The sequence below is a fragment of the Myodes glareolus genome, chromosome 5 (assembly GCF_982192425.1).
Source record: "Myodes glareolus chromosome 5, mMyoGla1.1, whole genome shotgun sequence".
NCBI lineage: Eukaryota > Metazoa > Chordata > Mammalia > Rodentia > Cricetidae > Myodes > Myodes glareolus.
The window spans coordinates 27,748,143-27,761,904 of NC_142030.1; the positions used below are offsets into that span (position 1 = coordinate 27,748,143).

At 43.1% G+C, this 13,762-nt stretch overlaps 1 protein-coding gene across 2 annotated transcripts in view; it reads left to right on the forward strand.

Annotated features, from left to right (window-relative positions):
- Nucleotides 1–13,762, forward strand: part of Cacna2d3 (calcium voltage-gated channel auxiliary subunit alpha2delta 3) — an 837,667-nt gene that overhangs the window by 246,104 nt on the left and 577,801 nt on the right. The window lies entirely within an intron of this gene.

Below are 13,762 nucleotides of genomic sequence, written 5' to 3' on the forward strand. Positions count from 1 at the left end.
CAGTGTACTCTCATGGAGATGCAGTGCACAGAGAGGAGGATGCACACAGTTAAGGGATGCGAAGCCATCATATGTACCAAGGGTTGTGTCAACACATGGTTGGGCCTCTGCCATCATGTTTTCAGAGACAAAGAACAACATACATGAGCCACACGTGAATTTAAGTACCACCAACTACAGCATGAGCAAGAAAACATAGCAAAACACACCTCTGTCCATTTATTTACATGCTTTTGTTGAAATAACACTACAGGGTTGTGCTGTGTCAATAACCAGGAAGGTATGGCTCACAAGGCCAAAAATATTTCCCATTTGCCCAGTCCTTAGGGGAAAATTGCCTGGTTCTTAGTCTAGTTAGTTGGTTAGATTGGCTTCAATCGGGATAAGATATACGATTGCTCTGTGTTTTTCTGTTACAGCTTTATTTATTTATTTATTGCAAGCCAATAAATAAAAAGATACACATAGAAAAATCTCATATACCAATTGTTAGAAGTAGCACTGGCTTGAATATTTTTAATAAATATGACCGAGACTGGGATTGGCATCTGCTCTTTCAGGTCTCAACCCCTAGAAAAGAAAAAACAAAAAACTTGCCTTCATTCCTGGGGATGGGGGGAAGCTTACCCCATGGTGAGACCCAGCCTGTAAGGGAATCTGGGAATCACTTGCATATTGAAAGTCCTGCAAGCTCTCAGTCATTGCCTTTGGCATGGCCGTGGGCTGTGTCACAACCCCATGGAGGCCAGGCTGCTGTTCCTGGTTTGGATTTGATTTCCTCTGCACACTGTTGATATTGGCAGGCATTTTCGGTTCCCTGCCCTGGAAAGTAACTTTGTACACATATTTCTCAGGGTGCATGTATTTACACACCGTCTATAATACAGGATCTTGTGAGAGAGTATGTGATTGCCTCACAGCATAGACTGGAGCCCGTTCGGCTCCATCATTCCCAGAAGATGGATTTGTACATTCCATTGAAGACTCATGCTGTCTTGCTCCAGCAGGTGCTTTATTTGGTTTTTCTCTCTCTTATCCACATGGGCCCTAAACATTAAAAAATGTATTTTTCAGGTGAAGGGTGTCAATATATTTTAAAATCTAAGAAATTTAGTAAAAATAGTTTAAAGAAGATATGAACAGATTACCAGTATTTGATTTATCTGTCATATCAGGTAATTTTTTAAATCCATATTTTCAAATAATTGCATGACCATGTCATGTTTGTTAGCTGTGAGACATACATAGGACAAATTTGATCAGACTTTTGAATATTTGTCTTTAATGTGTCAAGCCTGAAAATAGTTATAACCAAGTGCCCCAAGGCCTGTGTGTACCTGACAAATCAAGACCTTCACGAGCCCCAGTAGATGTCACCTTGTCCTTTTTAGAGCTTATGGAGAATCTGTCTTCCAGGCCTGGCAGGTTGGCAAGTTTCTTTTGGGGGTGTGTCACCAACCCCACTGGGACCATCAATGGCGGTGCAGCTCCCAGTCCTAAGGAAAGGGCCTGTGGCTTCTCACCTTCTGCTTCTTTAACTCTGGGATTCCTCTCAGCACTCTGGTGTCTCTGTGCCATTGTGGATTTGACTGCCGTCCCTCACCCGGGATCACAAGTCCTTACTTAAAATAACCCACAAGACTGACCAATGTGTGCCAGCTCCGATTCTCAATCCTCGGATGTGAGCGTGTGCCTCAGGATCCAGGTCTACCAGACATCTCTTCTGAAGGATATTACTGTTAGGACAATATGGAACCTGGGAGCTCCCCATGGCTTTTAGAGAGGAGGCCATGTGGGCTGGACTGATGGGGTTGGATATGTTTTAAACTATTCTATGTGTAGATCTCAAGAGGAAACATTAACATTCTCTACATGGATGGTGTGTTGATTAGCTTCCTAAAAAAAAAAAATAATTAGCGAAGGCCCTTTTGACACTCTGCAGTTCAATCACTGCCTGGAACTTGGGCTTGTTTTCATTAAGAAGAATATATCAAAACAACAGGACACACAATTTTATCTTCCGAAAAGAATCTCTTCCTTCAGAATAGAAAGACCTCAAGCAGTATCTAATTATTTCTGTGCCTTTTAATTTGATAGCTTGAGGAATGTTTTGTGGTCTTTAAGAACGTCTATGGAAATTTCCTGTCCCTGCCACAGATCAAATTGTTTAAATGATGGACGGTGATTTTATATTGAGCCGGGATAATAGCGTCTCATTTACTGCTCCTTAAGTGGTTTTTACCCTCCTTTTAACACATGTAGGTCAAGTTACTCCTTCAGACAAAAGAAAAGCATGAATAAGAAGGGATTGCAAGTGGAAGGAAGCCAGCTATGCAGCAGCTTTAGACTCTGAAAGTGAGACTGTTGCCGTTCTCAATACTGACTGTTTCCCCTTGGTGGTGGTGACTCCGCAGCTGTTTAGCACAATCTCGATCACAACATATGGACCAACTTGTTCTAAACTAAGTGTGAGGCAGTGGAATGAGAGAGGGGGTGAATGAAAAGTAGCATTTTTGACATCAATGAATCACCAGCCAGCAAGCAAATAATCCCAGTGAGCCATTTGAAGCATTGTCTTGGGCCAATATTGAGCCTCTGCAAGACAGACTCAGGTTTCCTTCTGTCTACTATGCCATGCATAGCCCTCCTTTTTTGTAATCAGTTGAAGATGAATTTTATGCTCTTTCTGTCAAGTAGGAGAAAATTGAGAAAAAAAAGTACCTAGGCTGGCAGCAGTTGCTGAATTTTGTGATCTCAAATTGAGAATTCCATGTTTCACCAGGCTGTTTAATCACCAACTCATGCTGGTCCTCTGATGAGTCCATAGGTGGGTCCCTTCTCCCTTGAGGGAAATGAGCGCCACCTCCATGGCCCCCAAGACCATGTGTCATTTTTGCTGAATATTCAGTCAACAGACACCTGGACTCAAAGGCAATCGAGCAAGTTGCACACCTCATAAGGCTTCTGTGATAAATCGACTTCATTGTCAACGTGACACCATCTAGAATCGCCTTGCAGGGTAGCAGCTATGAGGGGCTGCTTAGAAGAGGTTGACCTGTGTCTGCTGTGTCTGAGGCGTGTCTGCCGTGGGGTGGTGCTCTTGATTGTACTGGTAGATGTCAAAAGGCCCAGCCTGAGAGCAGGTGGTGCCATGGCCTGAGTTGGTGTCCTGGACTGTAAAAGAGGAGAAAGGTGATAAGCTGAACCCTGGCAGGTGTGAATACTGCTGTCTCTCCTCTTGCCTGTGGGTGCGACATTGGCTTCCCCGCTCCAATGCACTGGAACCTGGACTCGTAAGTGGAATAAACCCTTTCTTCCTTGAAATGGCTCTTGTCAGACGCTTACTTCGCAGCAGCAAGAAATGAAACTCTGACAGCGTCCGCCCAATAGATGTGCCTGTGACTCTCTAAACCACCAGACAGAAGGTGTGGAGAAGAACGAGGAATGAGCAGATAAAGAAAGTTCAACAAGTGCGTGGAATGCATGGGGGAGACGGGAATCAGTGTTCCTTTGTAAAACATTCTCCATTTTCTTCTTTCCTCTCCCTTTCTCTCACCACCCCTCACCACCCCAGAACAAAGGTAATCCAGGGAAAGCTGGGAAGGGAGGTTTACTGTTAAACATGTAGCAATAAGCATGGAGTTCTCACTTAAGCCTAAGGCCTTCTGGGATAGAATCAAGGAAGGTTCTGATGTTTGTTTATATCCAACACAGATGAAGCAAGTCAATGCATATTGATGCAGAATTGTCAAATTTTCAATGACTGACATCTGGGACCTCCAAATAGGGGTCTTTGAGGGTGATCATAGAGAATTGCACAAGATAGTAACTGTTTTTGATATCGAAAGAAGAGAAGGCGCTTTCTATTTAGGATAGACCGAGTCTAGACCTGTCTCAACCTGTGAGTCATGACCCCTTTGGGGGTTGAATGACCCTTTCACAGGGGTCTCATATCAGATATTTATGTCATGATTCATAACAGTAGCAAAAGTACAGTTATGAAGTAGCAATGAAAATTTGGTGGTTGGGGGTCACTACAACACGAGGATCCGTATTAAAGGGTCACAATGTTAGCAAGTTTGAGAAACATTATTTTAGACCGAATCCCCATTTGCAGAAGAAATGTTTGCTTGTTGGGTTGACAATGGTCATTCAATGATGATGGCCTAGGACTGGCTTTTCTCATTTGTACTTTATGTAGAAAACCTCTTGGAGTGAAGGATGAGTTCAGGCTTCCTATTGAGAATGAACAGTCCTAGGGCCAGAAAATAATTTACTCGGAAAATTTGAAAGCAAAGATAAAATACATTGCTCATTCCGGTTGCAACATGCTTAAAACCATCTGAATGTAAAGACTGGGGGTTTACATTGGGTTCACGGGGGGCCAGCCCCACATATGTGCCAGATTGTCGTTTTGAAATGGCATCAGTGCTTTGTGCCTAGACTTTACACTACTAAAAAACTGGGGTGGGGGGAGCAAGGGACAGAGGGTGGGGGTGGGGGAGAAGGGAGCAGAACACTTTGAGAAAGGCTCGTGAGTTTCACATGAAAATCCATCATCAGCTTGTGTTCTGCCAGTAAGATTCCTGGATCTTGGCAGCAGGTTTTTCTTTTTCTTTTAAGATTCCTGGATCTTGGCAGCAGGTTTTTCTTTTTCTTTTTTTTTTAAACTTTTTTTTCTCTTTTCCCTTCCCCCCCTAGATGCCTCTTGCGGCGAATGTGTGCATGGTCTAGGTGCGCTCATGTCATCTCTCAGGATCCTGTAGTTGGGTTTGGGATTTTTCCTAAGAGGCTAGGGCTACCGTTAGAGACCCACACCCTCACACGAGAAGGATGTTGTATATCCAGAGCAGGGAAGCAGGAGGCAGGCGAGCACACTTTGCAAGCAAATGCTGTGGCTTGCATCCAGGCACCTGCCAGGTGGAAGTTGTTAGGAATGATAAAATGGCTATGAACTTAAGACTCCATCCATCCCCAACTGCTCGCATTTGGTAATCTGCCATGTCTAATTATCTTAGTATCACCTTACCCTTTCCGGCAATTTTCTGTGCCAACAGCTGTCCGCTCACATTGCCTAAAGGTTTTTTATTTTTTTTTTGAATTTTAATGTTAGGGTTAACCAGTGTTTCTACACTAGCATCTACAATTTCTTCAGTGTATGTATTTGCTTATTCCCCCACCAAGGGAGACATTTCTTTAAAACTGATCAAGTCCCCAAAAGGCAGACCATTCCTATGAATGCCCCTATTAGATACTCAGACTGCTCTGGGCTTCTATACTCAAATTCTCTCATCTCACTGTCTCTGGGGATGCTGTTGGATTCCCTTTGTGGCCTCCCTGGGAACCAACATGCAGAGAGAAGTGGGCAAAAGAGTATTGTTTTGATCCTCCAGCATTTAATCAGAATCAGCAGCCACCAAATGTCTCCATGTTGTAATAAGTGTGGGACTACAGGAACTGTGTGTTGGGAAAACGCATCAGGGATTAAGGTGTGAGGAGCATAGGCCTTGGGGACCTGGCAGAGCTCTGGCCTCCAGCTAAACCACGAACCTCACCTGGTGCCCATCAGAGAACATCTCACGTTTGGGTATTCATTTTCTAAGCCTTGTTGAATGGCCTTGGCACATTAATGTATCTTAATTGGGTAAGAAAGTAGCCTCAACTTCTTCTGTTTCCAGAGTTCCTGCACTGGTTCCCGTCAGCCACCTTGAACTTTCCGATACTCCTTTGCTCTATCCTGGGCTCTGACTTCCTAAAAGCTTACATATCCTTTCCTGACTTAAGAGTTTTGGATCCGTCCACTTATATTGCTCAGCATCTACCTAGTGAGCTATATTGCAGGTGTTGTTCACTAAATTCACACAGAGACCTGGTGAAGCGCATAGACAAAGTAGGTTGCCTTCGTGAGACCCTTGAAATGAGGATTATTATACAAGAAGCAAGATTTTTTCTTTTGGCTTTGTTTATTAATAGTTATTGCTTTAATGTTCACCGTTATGACATCTGAGTGAGGTAGGGTGTGCATTACTTCGAGTAGTGGTACAGTCTTCAAAGCGAGGAACTCCAACTCCTTAGTTAATGCTCAATTATTCTATTGAGAGAAAGAATTGAATAAATCAGAAAACACAGAGACCAAGAGGGAGAAAAGCCCCAGTTATATCACTGTTCTCTGATCCATATAAACTTTAATTTTCAGCATAGAATCACCATAGATTTTGTAATTGGTAAATTGTATGTGTCCTATAGAGGCAAGTACTTGGGTTCCTAATAACTTCCTTCTTGCTGTGTTAACTGTGTAACTTATAATTCCTCCAAAGACTGACAGCGTAGTTAAGATATATACAAGTACATACAGTCTGTCACTCTCTCGTTTCTGAGCTTTGCATTGTTCTGCTATAAAACATATAATTTAATACGTTTTAATACGTTTAATAACCTAATTTAATAACACAAAACTTTCCATTTTGTTAGTCCTAAAGAATTGGGCTAACCTCATTCTCCTAGGTGGATGTGATCAGAGCTGAAGGGGATACTCAGAAAATACATGACATTTAGTAGTGTATACACCACTGTAGGTGACACGGGGCTGAGGAAGTAAGCAAGTTGAACACCAGTTAAGCAAGAAACACATGAACACACACAAAAACACACACAGACACACATACACAGACACATAAAGACACACAGATATACTGACACACAGTCAGACACACACACAGATATACACACAAACACATTGACACACACTCTGACACACACAGACACACAGACACACACACACACACACACACACACACACTCACAGGTTAATGCCTTTCTCCACCCTGGATTAGTTTCCCTCTAGTAGTTTTTTTAACTTAAGTTATTGTTCAGCTTGTCACTGATAGTCTAACCTCCTGCCCCAAGCTGTCCCCAGTCCTCCTCTTTGGTCTTGTTCTTCTTCCCACCATGGTGAACCTCATTCCCAAAGTACACCAAGGCCTCTCCATGCCTGGATATTGCCCTTTCTTTGCACCTGCCTAAGTTCTGGGCGACTTTGGAAAGTCAGTTCCAACCCTATCTCCTATGTGAACTTTTTCCTGGCCCCAGGAGTTGAAATCCCCTGTCATTCCACTCTTGAACCCGTTAATAGAGCCTCTTCCCTGAAATCTGCCTAGGAGAATCAGGCACGGTTGTCTATTGTGGTTACATATGACCGTCAGTTTCTTGAGGGAGGCAATTGTTATCTTTATCCTAGCTCCTTTGGAGCCTGACCACCTTTTTTTTTTAAATTTTTTTACATAGTAGATGCTTAGTAAATATGTGATGGACGATCAGTTTCATTCCTCTATGACCAGCTGTTCTTAATTGTAGACTTTTTCCTTGACATAACACATATGCAAGGGAAAACCTTAGGGAATAAAAGTAGGGCATAAATAAATAATAACGGTTTTTGGAAGCTTTCTAAAATGCTATTGTAAATCTTGTATACCTCCGTCCATCTGCTGTGTACTTACCCATGAAGTGGGAACATTTTCAATTAGTGCTGCCTTAGGTTTGACCTAGAATTCTGCCAGGTACTCTCGTTCTTGGAGTCTGGGAATTACATATTCACAACCTAACACGTTTGTTCTCATTTCACATGTGTGTGCATGTTTGCATGTGTGTGGGCACATGTATAGGGATTTGCATGCACATGAGTACATGTGCATGTAGAGGCCCAATACTGAGATCAGAACTCCTTCTTGATCACTTTTCCTCCTTATTTTGTGAGGCAGGGTCTCTCAATCAAACCCAGAGCTCAGTTTCAATGTGACTAGCCTTGTTAGTCAGATTTTTCTAGGGAATCCAACTTCTTAGACTGTATTAATTGGCAGGCTACCCACCACACCCACCTATTGTGTAATCACAGTGAGGTCAATAAAACCGATATATTAAGGGTTTGCAATGGAAAGGGATGAACTCACAAATGCAGAGAAAGGGCAGAAGCCGTAGCTGATCCCGCACTGTCTCTCTGCCGCCCTGGGTCTCCGCTCATGCTAAGTGAGAGCCAAAGCACGGGAGTGAGCACTCTTTCCCTTGCAGCTTATCAGTGGGCATGGAGCACCTTAGACCACACCCAAAAGCTAATTGGCTGAATGGATTCCTACAACGAGTCCCCCTTTAATCTAAATAAAAGAGATCTTTTAAAAAAAAAACCTTATTGTTTTTAATTGAGCTATACATTTTCCCACTCCCCTTCCTTCTAAATCTTTTACAAAGGTTTAGAATATACCATATACAATAAGAGTACATATCAATGGACGCACAGTACCTCAGATCACACACACAGGGCTGGTCCCCCAAAAGCTAACTGATTGATTGGACTCCCCCAACACCATCCAATGTTTATGTGGGTTCTGGAGATTTGAACTCTGACCTTCATGCTTGTGTGGCAGGCACTAAACCACACAGTCCTCTCTCCAGCCATAATAACATTCCTAGGGGCCATTTAAAAATATCTAACTTACTTGTTTCCTAATAATATTGGTTACTGTTCCTTGTCGGTTACTGAAAAGGACAGTATTTTGGCTACTTCATCTAAAATAGGCTATGGATATAAAGATGCATAAAAATACTAGTTAGAAACCAGGTTGATTTGTATGTCTTTTAAAGGAGATTTGAATCACTCCATAGGCTTGCCCAGCCTCACGGTGGATGGAGACCACTCCCTCATAGATGGTGATCAGCACCATAGTGGGTGCATTATGAAGGTCAAGGGTACTTGTTTGATTGTCAGCCACCATGGGGTCTTTGAGGAACAGCAAACACAAAAACATAACAAATGGCTTCCATGTCCTTACAACCAGACTTCCATATCTGTGGCTTCTATCAACTACAGGTTAGAATAATCTCAAAATTTTGGTCTCTCGTTCAGTGTGTACATGCTTTCTTGCCATTGTTTCACAAGCAATACAGTGCAGCAATTAAATGCATAGCATTTACAATGTATTAGGTTTCACATGCAATCTTGAGATGATTTGTGTATGCAGGAATGAGTGTATGCTGGATGCAAAACTTGTAGCAATTTATATAAGATATGAACAGCTGCAGTGTGGATTTTACTTGGAGGCGAGTTTCTTGAGCCAGTCATCCTCGGATACTTTTAAAAAATGATTGTGTGTATGCGTGTATGCAGGTGTGTCTCCCTGTGTGTCCATGTGTCTGTGGACATGAGAGCAGGTGCCATCAGAGGCCTGAAGAGAGTATCAGATCCCCTGTGTGCGGGAGTTCTGGGTAGTTATGAGTCAGCTGATGTGGGTGCTGGGGATTAACGTGGGTCCTTAGGGAAGAGTCGTATGCACTGTTGACCACTGAGCCACCTCTCCATCTTTTTCCTGCCCAGAAACTTTGCATTAGCAATTTTATTGAACTAGAATTCAGTACTGTACACTTCTTTAGATTATGTAGTTCAGAGTTTTCTAGTATATTCACAGTTTGGCAAACCTTACCTCAGTCAGTGGTTGAACACTTCTCATCAGCCCCCGAAGAAAACCAGTACCCCTAAACACCTTCAATCGAACCATTGCCGTTAGCAGTGGGCGTCTCCAAACCCACTGCTATCCTGTGTATTTCCTTTTGTATTTGTGATTCATGGTTTTTGAGCAAGGCTCTTTTGCTTGACATACTATTCCCAAGGTTCAGAAAGGTTGACTTACCCCTTTACTGCTGTGCCTTGCTTTTTTAAATTGCTAAATAACTGTCCATTGTATGGATATACCACATTGTATTACCCCTCATCAGTCCACCGACATTTAGGCTACTTATTTCCTCCCATTTTGCTATAATGACTAATCATGCTGCAACATCAATACTGTCTTCCGGGTGTGACGCCAGTTACTCTCTTGAACTCTTAGCAATGTCAGTTCTCTCAAGAGATTCAGACAAGACTGGGTCTATCATGTTCTGTCATGCAGGGGCAGGAGGATCTCACAGGAGAACATATGAGGCACAAGAGCACCCTCCAGGGACATATAAGGGGGAGCAGTTGCTGAGAGTGTGGGGGGTATTTTCTTTGGTGGTGTAGGTGTACTTAAGTTGCTTGTACCCTTATCAGTAACCCCAGCTAACCGCATCAACACATCAGGTTAGCCTTGGGTAGAATCATTTCTTTGGCCTATTGTTGGTGCCTGGGATGAAAAAATATTTGTTCACGAGTCCTCAGAAGAAAGCTTCCACAGTAGCCCCTGTGAATACTTTTGTCCACATTTTAGCATAAATAAGGATTTTCATTGTTCTTGAGTATATACTTAGGAGTGGAATTGTCAGGTCATGTGTTTAACTTTCTGGGGTCTTCCCAAAGCCATTGCAGCATTTTAAATTGCTAGAAACATGTTCCCTGTGAGAAGACTGTATTGCATTTTATATAAATGACCCCTATTTGAAAACTACTGCATTCATTAATATTTTCAGCATTTTCCCATTGATCCTGCAGTGGCTTGACTATGATATCATCAACACACGATTCTCCCTTTGTGAGCACAGAACCCAGGGATTTAGCAGATTGTACCTGTGCCACTGTTACGTGGCAATGGGTGGATGTGTATCTGCACCTTTCTGGGAACCCTAGTCCACACACCATCACCATTCATTCCCTCTGTCATTGCTCACTTAATTGTGATGTATTATTCCAAACTGAAGCTGCGCCAGTGTGGTAGGAAAACTTTGTGCCCAGCAAATGCAGAGTTGAGAAACATTTTAGTTTATTTATTTATTTGAAGTGTGGGAAGCTTCACAGCTCTGTTGTCCTCAGCACTGAAATCTAAAACACTCCAAAAACTGAGTTTTTTTTTTCCTGAACTGTATTTAGTGGAAAAACCTGGCCTGAGTTGATGTATGAATACATTTACCATTCTATCTTGTTAGTGTAAACAAGCGTATCTGCTGTCGAGATATTACTATGTAGACCAGTAAGATGACTTAGTAGATAAAGGCCCTTGGCTGCCAAGTCTGATGGTCTGAGTTCAGTCCTCAAGACTCTCATGGTAGAAGAAAAAATGGACTTGAGAAAGTTGTTGTCTGAGCATTCCACGTACACTATGGCATATGCACGTGTGCTGACGTACTAGCAAATGAATGTAAGTCACATATGCATAAATAAGTAAACAGAAAAGAAATAATAGCTGGGGAAAATGGCGGAGTCGGGTTTGACAGCAGTTCCGTCCTGTGAAAGCCTCCCTGGGATGAGCAGTGATGACCATGTTGTGTAAGAACTCCCTTCAGCTTTCTAAACATCAACAGTCCTGAGCTGGGGTTGCACGTCCAGCTCCAAGAGAGGTGACCCAAAGTCTAGTTGGAGTAGGCAGTACCTCAGAACCTCTGTGCCAGTTGTTCCCCTTCTAGAAAACTCTGTGTGGGTGTCTGCTGAGTCCCTCCATGTTGTTCTGGTGTTGGCTTTTCAGGGACCCCTTCCCAGCCACTCAGAATATCCGGGTCCCCTGCCACTCTCTGCTGTGTCACCCAGCTCGATCTCCTCCGTGGTGCTCACATCACCTGCTGCGACGTGAGGAATCTGCTTTCCTCTTTGCATCTGTGACTCTTTCAGCTGGAGAGCCTGGAGTGCTCCTCCACTCCCCAGATACATAGCGGCTGTGTGGGGGCCGTGAATCCTGCCCCTGCCCTGGCTTCCTGATGTGTGCAGCTGACCCTACTTGGCTCCCACTTGACGTCCTGACTGCTGAGGGGCCATCTCTATCAGGTTTCTTCCAGCACATCAGAAACAAGGCGTGTGGTCTTGCCTCTTGTGTCAGCCTCCTATCCCAGGAGACAGAAAGCTCTTCCAGTTGTCTGTAGGCCCAGAGAGGGTGGGGCATTTGGCCCCATGAGATATCAACAGTCAGGGCTGTTGATTGCCTTCTGCCTCTGCAAAGATTAATTTTTATCCGTGTTCTTCAGTGAGGAAGAAAGCTGACAGAACACCAGGCCCATGCGCCTACTTGTTGCAGATAGAGGAGTGTTATTTTCCTACAATCTGGCTCTTTGTCCCTCGGCTCACAGTAGCTTCGGATGACTAATGTTTATGATAGCAGGACTCCAATCAAGCTTTCCTGGCTTCAGATGAGTTGGTGTATAAGTGGATACGTCTTTGTGTATGGGCCAGCTGACGCAACAGCCAGTAGCGCTGCCTTCGTAGTCTTCCATCCAAGCAGAGGACAACCATATGGGTGCAGGCAAGTTTCCCAGCAGTTTAAGCAAGGGAGAACTCCCCAGTTCCATTCTTGGTCCCACAGCTCCCTTGCAGCATAGGGTAGAATCTGGTTTTCATCTGTGCTTGGGAACATGGTAGCTCACCAGGGGTTCATGGGAAGGTTGAATTTCTCCAAGGTGTCAGGCATAGACGAGGCCTGGCTTTTGCTCATCCCAGCTTCTAGGTCTCCTCCGGTAACTTTACACTCCTCTATAATGTTGTAAGGAGACCACTTGTTTCCTGGCCACCTGACAGGTCAGACCCAAAATAATCACACAGAAGCTATATTATTTAAATCACTGCTTGGCTCATTAGCTCTAGCTTCTTATTGGCTAACTCTTATATCTTAATTTAACCCATTTCTAGTAGTAATCTGTGTATCACCACAAGGCTGTGGCTTACTGGATAAAGTTCCAGCATCTCTGTCCAGCAGAGTTACATGGCTTCTCCCTGACTTTGCCTCCTTTCTCCCAGCATTCAGTTTAGTTTTCCCCGCCTTCCTAAGTTCTGCCCTATCAACAGGTCCAGGCAGTGTCTTTATTCACCAAAGGTATTCACATCATACAGAGGGACTCTCACATCACTATAATGTTTAAGAACCATGGAAGTCTGAATATATTACATATATTTAACTCAAACTAGGTGAATTACTAATTAATAGTTCTAATTAATAATACTAATTAATAATTAATAATATTCACCTGTTTTGGGCTCACTAAGTGAGGGTTTTGGACTTAGCATTTCTATTTCCTACAGAAATTGCACCATGATGCAATTTGCTGTGCCAAAATTCAGATTCCCTTTTCCATGATCACAGGAAGTTGCAGAATTGGAAGCTGCAGAGTGTGATCAAGACGGAAGAAATGTCAGAAGCATGCGTAGTATGCAAATGAAGTCTCTGTAGGCAATCGGGGAATTTAAGTTTGTAGTTTTGGTTTACATTGGTATAAACTAGACTTCATTTTTCTTCATTAGTTCTGTCTTTTCTTCATTAAAAAAATCTTCAAATCTTTTATTATTACTATATTTTCAAATATCTGCTTATTTCTTTGTCATTATGGAATAAAGTTTAATTAATAGTTGACACAGGAGAAAGAAGTTAAGCTGAGAAAGTGAAGTCTAAGAATAACTTTCTGTAAAAGTTCCAGCCTGGCATGTAATTCCAGTTCATTACCTGTGCGTTAACAGAGGGAGAGACAGCTCTTCCCGTAAGCTGCCTTCTTATCCTTGGAAATTTAAAAATGCAAAATTTGCTTCCCGAGGGTAAAGATGTCATTTCTTGACTACAAAAGGAGCGTGGGAGAATTAAAAGGGGAAAATAACAAAAGGTGAATTTAGGAACATGCACTTCATTGAGCCAGGCCCTTGCTTGGCACAACTCCCCAAGGGCAGGTGCACCAATTACACATGACTGCTGTGCCGTTCACACTGGCTTCCTGGCTACCAACGGTGTCGAGCTAGACAGTGTTGGGTGGGGTCGAGACGCTTGGCCTCAGGATTTCATTCCTGCTATGGGGGGAGAATGACTTTCTACCGAGGTTCCCAAACTTACCAGTA